Source organism: Talpa occidentalis, unplaced genomic scaffold (genome assembly GCF_014898055.3).
Source record: "Talpa occidentalis isolate TD23 unplaced genomic scaffold, MPIMG_talOcc4v2.1 talOcc4.18, whole genome shotgun sequence".
Lineage (NCBI taxonomy): Eukaryota > Metazoa > Chordata > Mammalia > Eulipotyphla > Talpidae > Talpa > Talpa occidentalis.
The window spans coordinates 1929589-1938937 of NW_023601851.1; the positions used below are offsets into that span (position 1 = coordinate 1929589).

Genomic DNA, 9349 nt, shown 5'->3' on the forward strand with positions numbered 1-9349 from the left:
GTTGCTTGTACCTCCAACAGCACTGCTGGCTCACAAGTGAATGACTGAGGTATGACTGATGGGTGACCCATCTTACCAGGCATAAATAGTAGATGACTGTGTGTGTCTAAGGGCAAGAACATCAAATGACCGACAATCCCGGGTCAAAAGCATCCATTACCCCAGCATTCAACACTGTACCGATGGACAGTCAATGCAGAGAAAAACAGCTAATGAATGAGTAGTCCCAGACAAAACACCCTGACAGAACAGGGAATAGGGTCCACGCCCAGGGCCATTTAAGGGAAAAACTGTCCTGAAGGAACCTCTCTACACAAAACTAGCCGATGACCAATCTGCCCTGGTATAACTAGTCGAGGACTGCTCTGTCCGGAAAGTGGGCACAGGGACAAACAGGGAATGCCAGACACAGGCAGGGACCCAGGGGAAAGGGCTCATGGCAGAGGCAGCCTGGGGCATAAGTCTAAATAAAGAATGTATTCCTGGGCAAACAGTGATGGCTCATCAGTCCCGAGAACACAGCCAGTGACAGAAATAGTCAACCACCTAATCAGAACAAGGCCCTGTCGTCAAAGCCATGTGTCCTTTTCCAGTGGTTTTCACTGAGCATCCTTGTGTTGGCAAGTTACCCGTCCAAAAGCATCCATGCAGCCCTCATTATGCTTCTCTTTGTGTTACCTGGGAGAACCAAGTGTGGTAACTGTGCCCTTCTGAGTGGATGCCCCCTTATATTCCTCCTCTTCAAGAGCAGGACCTCTTTGGTCTTGTACTGACCCCCACACACCCCCACACACACTGCCACAAGACTGGCTGTTATTGTTTGTTCTGTGCCGCCACCTCCCTTAGCACCTGGCCCCACACTCTGGATATTCAGGGAATATTGTGCAGCCTCTGAGAGCTTTTTTAAGATACTTCTTTACATATGAGCATCCAGCTCTAGTTTTTTCTGTTCTCAATTCTTCATCCTTTCATTCACAACCCTCCCCTGTTGCACTGCATCTGATGTGAACATTCAGTCTCTCACATTGTGTCAGGTAGTAAATTGTGTTTGCCGTTGTGTTTTGTTTATTCCAGGGACTGAATCATCAATGCTCTCATAAAGATCCCTTATCTATCACTCTTCTATTTTGTGTTATTTCATGATGAAGGCACAAATGACATAGTTGAGACCTATCAAAAAGTAAGAAAAATTACAAGGTATTTCTGGGGAAGTCATAGTCTGTCAAATGACTTTGAAGTAGTGTGTCTCATTTTTATCATAAATAGATGTGTATGTGCTTATATGTGCACAATTTGTGTTGGGAACTGCTTAAATATGAAATTTACAGTCTGTTGGCTCTGAAGCTTAGGCATTGAATTTCTAGGCTCAGAGGCTCTGCTTCTTCATGTTCAAAAAATATATATATATATATTTAAATAAAGACTTATTTATTTTCATATAAGAACCGGGGTACAGGCCAGATGCGCAAGAGGGTGAGAGGATTCACCAGAGACAGAACAGGGAACAGAACAGGCAGACTGATGAAATGCACTACTAAGGGGAGCACTGGTGAGAAAGGAGAGGTCTGCCTTGCACTGGGATTCTCGCCAGCTGGGTGAGATTAAACTTGCACTGCAGATCCTGTGGATGGCTTCACAGTGCGGCATTCAACCTTCTGCGCCATCAGGGAGGACCCTGACTAAATTACTAAAAAATGAGGATGATATTATTAGTTTCTTTTTGAAGTCCATTAATAAAGTGGCTCCAGAATCAACACATTTATCTGCACAATACACTTGTGCAGCTGTCCCCCCGGGCAGCCTCACCTCTCCTCCTCATGTTTCCTTCTCCATGTGCCTTCCTCCTCAGGTACTGCTGCAGGACATCTGGTCATAGGTCCTGGTAGATGATCTGCAGGGGACAGCGGGGCAGGTCTCAGATGCCAGCTCCACCCAGCTGGGGGAACCAAGCCAGGCCATCCAAGGCTTTTGCCAGGGAGGGCCAACCTGGCAAACCTGCTGGAGCCTGCAAAGCTGTGGTTAGAGAACCTACTGAAGACATTAAGACATCCTGTTGTTGTGACTGTAGCGGTAGGCCTCATGTGTTAGGGCTGGTGCCACTGAATGTGAGTGGAGAGGGATAGCCTATATCCTGCTGGAAGAGGACGATGTGAAAAGGTACCGGCCTGATGGTTCCAGTGATTCAAGGTCAGCCCACCTGGCCTGCTGCTGCCCTCCTGAGAAGATGGGCCTTAGGGTGATGTGCACGAGATACACCTTGATAACAACATCATTCTGGAAGTAGGGGTTGTACCGAAAGAGCAAGGAGATCTTGCAGCGATCTCTGCATTCTTGCACCTTCCAGGACAAAGTGGAGTGGTGGCTGAAGACCTCCATCCAGGAGAACTACCCTTTCTTCACCCTTACCAGAAATCAGTCCTTTCCTGAAACTTCCCTGGTCGCACAGACTCCTTCTCTCTGCACTCACCATCAGGCTATCATGTAGCCCAGCATGTCTTCATCTTCGTTGCTCAACCAGGCTGAGTTCTGGGGGAGGATCACAAACTGGCTAAGGTCATGGACACTGCTGCCTCTGAGTAGGAAGAGTTTGGGGCAAGAGGGAAAAGCTGGGGCAGACAGAGACTGGCCTGAGAGAACTCCAAAAACTCCTGGCCTGCGGGAACTTTCTACACAAACGGGGAGGTCACCAGAGCCTCTCTGTTGCAGCACTGGCTGCAGGCAGTCCCATCCCAAATGCCTGGGTGGTGTGTGTCCCTGCAGCAATACAGGCAGGCCCTGCTCCCTGAGAGACCCTCATCCCCACTCTCATTGGCTCCCCAGATGCTGAGAACCAGACACAAGCAGTTGCTGGGTGCATAGCCGCCTCCAAGCCTAGGGCTCTGCCTGTGGCTTCACCCCCAAGGACACCTTGTCACAGAATATGGGCTTTGTTTGGAAAGCCCTCCATCAGCTTGCTCACCTGGTTGGAACCACTGACTGTGAAGTCCCCAAACCAATTCCCTCCTGCCCCCGCTGCCCCCACCCAAGGCTAAGCATCCCGTGTAATCACCAGGGATAAGATCCAGGTGGTCCCCCAAAGTTCCGGGCCAGTGAGCTATGAGTGTGCTCATGCCCAGGGACTTTGGTCCAAGAGGCCTACTGTGTGGCCTGAGTGGTGTCCACACCTTCCCTTTCACCTAGACAGCACCCCCTGTCAAGCCCTGCTCAGGGGAGCTCTTTCCACAGCACAGCCACATAGTGGAGCCACCAGGGGAAGCAGCTCATGGATATGACTTTGACCCAGAAGCCACAGATGCCCAAATAATGGTGCCTCAGCAATCCAGATGGGGCTGGTGATGCTGGCCCATCCTGACCTTCAGCCTGCAATAGACCCAGCAGATTTGCTAGTTCACTGGTTCCAACTCTAATGGCAGGGCCTGCAGCACCTCCAGGATGATTGGGGGGTTGTCTGCCTGTGCAGGCCGTGGATGCTCCAACTCCCCAGCCATAGCCAAGTGTCTGCCCTTGCCCAGGTATCTGCCCTCTGTGATGCTTCCCAGAGTACAGTCTTCCTCAGCCATCACCTCCAGGGCATCCCCAGTCAGTACTAAAACTTCGAAGCAACTTGCCTATGCACTCTGTGGCCTAGCCTGAGCTGCCTGTCCACCTGCCTACCTGAAGATGGCAACCTTCTCCTGTCTGCCTCACCCAGGGAACCTCTCACCCAAGGGGCCTCCAAAGCAACACCTGAGGGGTGCTCTGCCCCATAATTTCTGGCTCCAGCCTCCTCAGCGCCACATAGGAATCCATCCACTCAGCCTGGTCCTTGCCTCCATGCTGTTTTTGGCAATGTGCTTGGGCATCCCCAGCAGCAGCAGTAAGCACAACAAGAGGGTGTGGGAGGCGCCATCTCACGGGCTGGGGGTTCCAGAGCAGGGCCAGCAGGAAGCAGTCATTGCCTTCAGGCAAGTCTACCCCTGCAAGGCTGACCTCTGCAATGAGCAGAGGTGTGCACACTCGCAACTTGGCCCTGACACCTATCAGGACACTTGCCAGGAACACCCTTGCATCTCACAAACAGGGAGTGGCAGGTGGGCGGCACCATCGACTCACCTGTACTCACTTGCCGCAGACCAGCTTTCAGCAAAATATCATGTCAGGAGTCCCTGAAAGGAGGAGATGGCCTAGGCGAAGCAAAAGGGGCTGAGGGGAAGGGGATGAGGTAGTGAGGAGACACTGACACTCGATGAGGTGCAAGTATCTTCTGTCAAGAAACTCAGCAGGTCTTTATTAAGCAAGCAGAGTAATTGCATCGTTATGTGCAAAGCAGAAACAATTAGTGTATTTTATTCCCATGGACTACTGGCTCCTACGGGTGTCAGCTAGGCAGTAGCCTTCAAGGTTAATAGATAAAAAACTAAGCCTTACACTAAAACTCATTATTTCAGCTAGACAATTACCTAAGACGGTTGAGAGCTGCCAGAGCCAGATGCCATGGCCCATGCGTGCGTGGGTGGGATGGTGGTTGCCAGGGGATTTCAAGTCCCTGTCTTCTCTCCCTGGGAACTGGAAACTATTACATCCAAGAGCGACCTTGGCAATCATTTAATCCAATCTTCAGCCCCATGGTGTGAAGCTCTTTGGAAAACTTCGGCCCCACAGTGTGAGGCCCTTTTCTTAACTGCTTGCCAGCATCTTATCTGACAGGGGCAGCAAGACCCCCTGCAATGGGGCACATGCAATTGTGCTGTAAAGAACGCACCAGAACCAAATTATTTGCTCTTCATTTGTGGAGACGGTGGATTGAGCAATCCACTATATGACTATATGCAATTTGACTATATATATTGACTATATGCAATTTGCCACAGGGTTGTCCAAAATCCAAAAGTCTCAATATTTCATAAGCTAGATGTGTTTTTGAGGGTCAGGAGATATGCTAACCTTGGGTAACAGCTCCCTGGGCTTTGTGATATGGTTCTTAATAACATTCTGTTGGTTTTTCTTAATATTTATGCATATAAGAACTGGGGTGTAGGACACCGGTTCAGGGGGTAAGAGGATTCAGCAGAGACAGAGCAGGGAACAGAACATGCGGATCTGCTGAAATATACTGCTGAGGGGAACAGGAGGGAGACAGGAGAGGTCTGCTGCGCCATATGGGTCAGCTCCCTGGCCAGGGATCAATCTCATGCTGAAGTGGCTGCCGATAGCTTGCTAGCACTTAGACTTTAACCCCTGCCACAACAGGTAAACTCCACATTATATATTTCAAAAGCCTGTGATGATACAGGCCAAGAGAGGTGTTTTGTTTGTTTGTTTGTTTGTGTGTTTGTTTGGTTAACTGCATTGCCTTAGTGAGTAGCTAGCATTTGTACACATGGGGGTCCCAACAATGGAGTGGAGCCTTCTGGTGCACCCTCCCACCATAGCTATTTCTAGTTTTGTGCATTATCATTCATTTTCCTCTTAAGTCAGGGCCCTTTCTTTCTCTAGCATTGTTCACATGGCAAATTGATCCTGAGGTAGGTCGTGTGCTTTGTAAAGGTCTCTGCTTGTGCAGGCCTCTGTCTGCCCATGTGTGTTCTTACTCTTGCCAGCCAGGAGCCTTGGGTGCTGAGTGCTGAGTCTGGAGGCCATGGGCACGAAGCAGTGCAGGAGTGGGGATTCTCTGGATGGGCTGGTCCTCCCCCTGATGTACTCTCCTGCTCTAGCCAAAAAGGTAAAGCTGCAGGGAAGAGAGAACCCAGGGTTTTGGAGAAGGGTGGTTGCGATCATAGGGAAAAAGCTGGGTTCAGACCAAGAACATCAACCCCTTGTGTGGGTTCTTGGGCTGCTCTCGTGGACCCCTGTCCTTGCTGACTTTGTGGGGAGCTGGCTTCCTTGGAGGTGTTTCTGCTATGTGAGTGGAGGTCAGGAATCATTTCCACTGAAGACCCTGGAGCACCCCGATTTCCAAAAACCCCAACTCACCCTCCCTCCCTGTTTGCACTTGTTGCCTGGAAACCTGGTCTTACATTGGAGGCAAGACCTTGGCAACTGCACACTCTAGAAGCTGCTACTCTGAACACTTCTCCACAGGCAACTATACACATCTGGGTCAGAATTTGTCATGACACCATCGTGTTGCCTTCGGTGCGCCTGATGGCTGCCTTCCCCAGGCAGGCCAGTGCCAACACTTGACCACGCTGTCCCTACATCAACATAAAAGAGCTGGAAGCATTTGACTACACCTGTGAACACAGTTGCAAGAGGAAAGGGCCCCATAACCAGTTAATATTTTATATGGTCATCCCGTTATGGGAAATTAAGTGTCTTCAAATTGCTCTTCGGGGGCAAGTCACCGTAATTGAACCTGTGGGCTGCATCTTGTGTAGCTGTTGGAAGTGCCATGATGAGTGGGCTGTCTGCCTCTTTCTGAGCCCTGTCACAGCCTTTCCACCCCAGCACTGACTGGCCAGTGCAGGTGTCCCTCGCTCCCATGCTGGACTTATTGCTGGGTGTGGAGAACTATGTGTGCAGTGGGCAGGTCTTCAGGGCCCATCATGTTTCAGGGTTAGGGGCAGTCCAACCCCCCCCCAAACCTGCCTATTTTAAATGGGTTCTGCCATCCACCGCATCAACACAAAAACATATGAGACTTTAATGGGAAGGAACTTTAATACAATTAGGAAACAACACAGAAAGGGCAGAATATAGTTTCTAAATGAAGTGTTACCCGTCCCCTCGTGGGTAAAACTCAATCCAAATGGGATTGGCCCAGAGCAAGGCCCCAAAGCCTGCCACAAGTCCAAAGCATCTTCCAGTGGGGACCCACAGAAAAGGGTTTCTTGTCAGAAACAACCAGACATGCCCAGAAGGAAAAGAGCAAAATCAAAATCAAGATAAAAGCTGCCATTGTCAACTCCCCCTGGGTCTCACCCACATCTGTGTCACCCAGTCCATGACCAAAAGGCAAATGCAGTGTCTTCATGTGTCTACAGGCTTCATGTGCCTCCTCCAGATCTCCTTCTGGCTCCATCCTGCTTCCTTCCTTCCTCAGTCTCCTCTGCAGCCTCTTCTCTACCTGCTCAGCTCCACTCTTCATTTAGGTGGGGCAGGGAACCTAGAACCATCCCCTTTCCTGGGGACCACCCTGTTACAATCAGACAGTGCATTTGTGGCTGACAATCTATGTTCATGTTGGAGATGCCCAGCATGTGAGGCTGTCAGGCAAGGGGCGCCCCCCCTCCCAAATTTGCCTCTTTTCCCTAGTGATAAAGTTGGCTTTGCCAAAGGACCTCAGACTGGGCACTGGGCTAAGAGTTTAATTTTCACAGTGGAAGGCTGGAAGCCCAAGACTAAGGCACCACCACTTGGGCTCTGGCCGAGGATCTCGTCCTGTGTGCACACACTTGGCATCTTGCTGTGTCCTCACTTGGACAGCAGAGAGAGGGTGACCAGCTCTCCAGGGTCCCTTCTGAGACTGGGTCCTATTCCGTGAGGGCTCTACCCTCGAGGCCTACTCACCTCTCTGGGGTGGGGACTTCTGACCCACCTGGAGGTCAGGACACTAGTTGGAACCTTGGGGACCCAAACACACAGTCCAGGGGCGTAAATTATCCATGGTGGGCAGATTCTCAAGAAATGGGTCGTGTGAGTCCTCTGCACTGCACCTACCCCCTCTCACTGCACCCGGCACCCCTGTGCCCCTACACTGTCCAACAGGCAGCAGGGGGTGATTTGAGAGACTCTAGATAAGAGGGTTGTGGGGTGAAATTGCTGGAAAGAGCAAAGCCTCAGTGTCAGGGGAGCCTCCTTGGTCTGGTGACTGCCGCCTGAGGCTTCCTCCATGGGCTGCCAGGGCAGTGCCAGGCTTTAAGTCTCCTTGGGACAGAGCAATTGTTTTTCCTGGGGGCAGCATGGGGGTGGCAAATGAAAACCCTCTGTGACCTGATCAGGGCGAGTCCGGGTCCCCAAGCATGCCAAAGGGCCAGTGAGGAGCGGGAGATAACTGGTCTTCCCCCACAGGATGGCCCCCAGACCCCTGTGCTGGCAAGTGGAGGGAACATTTGGGGAGGGCTCACCTTCTCACTTTGCTTGTTGTTGCGCCCAGCATCCTCCTAGCATGGGAGACCTTCACCCTGAGATCAAGGGTAAATCTACCCCTGAGACACCACATCTTAGACCAGCCAGCACTGTCAGCACATGTCCTGGCCTCACAGGACTCTCACATGTCTGCAGGTGACCCCACTATTGCCATAGACTTTTCTCTTGGCTCAGCAGAAGTGGTCTCTGGACCAAATGCTGTCCTCGCGCCCGGAGATCCCCGCTGGGCGGGCCCAGGCCTGGCACTGGGAGGAGCTCAGTATCACCATTTCTCTCAGAAGATGATTCTCTTGTGTGGTAGGACTTGCCCAGCCTAGGAACAAAGCTTCAGGAGTACATTTTGCCACCCAAAGCTGGTGGGCAGGGAATGGTGGGCAGGAATCAGGGACGGGAAGCGAGGTAAAGAGAGATCCCAGGAAGGCCAGGCATCAGGAATGAGATGCCCATCAGCCAATGAGCCACAGGTCACCCTTCCCTGCCCGGCTAGACCTGCTTTCTAACCTCTCAGTTAAGGAACCGCTCAGATTTTAACATAAGATTCCCTAATTCCTGTCAGAATATTTCTCAGGGGATGAAGATGGGTGGGGCGGAAAGAGCACTTGGATTGTCACCTGTGGCCTTGGTTAAGGGGATTGGAGACCAGCTCTCATGCTGGTGAAATGTTTTTGTCCATTGATAGGAGGATGGGTCCCTAGATGGCTTGATGGCCAATCTGGGGCTCCCCTGCCTTGCCCCCCACCTCATCTGCTCTTATGGGTGGCATGTTCCAGAAGAGCCTCCATCTGCACTAAGCCTGGGACGTGTGTGCACTCCTGCCCTGGAAGCCCCAGGGGCCCAGGAGTTTTGTGGAGACACAGGGGTGTGCAGACTTGTGCTTGGAGGTGTGTGTGTCTCTGGGTCCCCTGGCGCTTGGCTCCCTGTATAGGGTATCTTGTGGCTTGGTGTTATCTGGCTTCAGACACCCTGGCCAGAGACTGACCACCAGGCCTCTGGCCAGTTAAGCCATCTGATTTTTGAGAAATAATTGTACACTGCACACTGCCACTGCTGTTCAGGTCGCACTGGTGGGGGTGGGCTTTCTGAATACTGTCACTGCAGAGCCCCTCCTGGGGCACTGTCCTGTTCATAGCCACCCCTTTGGTGTGGCTTCTCCCTCCCTCTCCCAACCTCTCACCTTAGGTGGAAACCAGCAGGCCAGGAGAAGAAAGGTTGTTTTTTTTTTTTTTTTTTTCCCAGCAGCCACCATTCAAAGAGTGTCCTCAGCCCCACACAGAATAACAAC

The 9349-nt window shown here is 51.4% G+C and overlaps 1 long non-coding RNA gene across 1 annotated transcript; it reads right to left on the minus strand.

The window, feature by feature from the left end:
- Positions 1-1451: 1451 nt before the first annotated feature.
- Positions 1452-4253, minus strand: LOC129146190 (uncharacterized). The gene is made up of 3 exons (XR_008552706.1): positions 4093-4253; positions 1807-1891; positions 1452-1687 (listed from the first exon to the last, which is right to left on the minus strand). It is a non-coding gene; the product is annotated as an uncharacterized LOC129146190 (long non-coding RNA).
- Positions 4254-9349: the final 5096 nt, after the last annotated feature.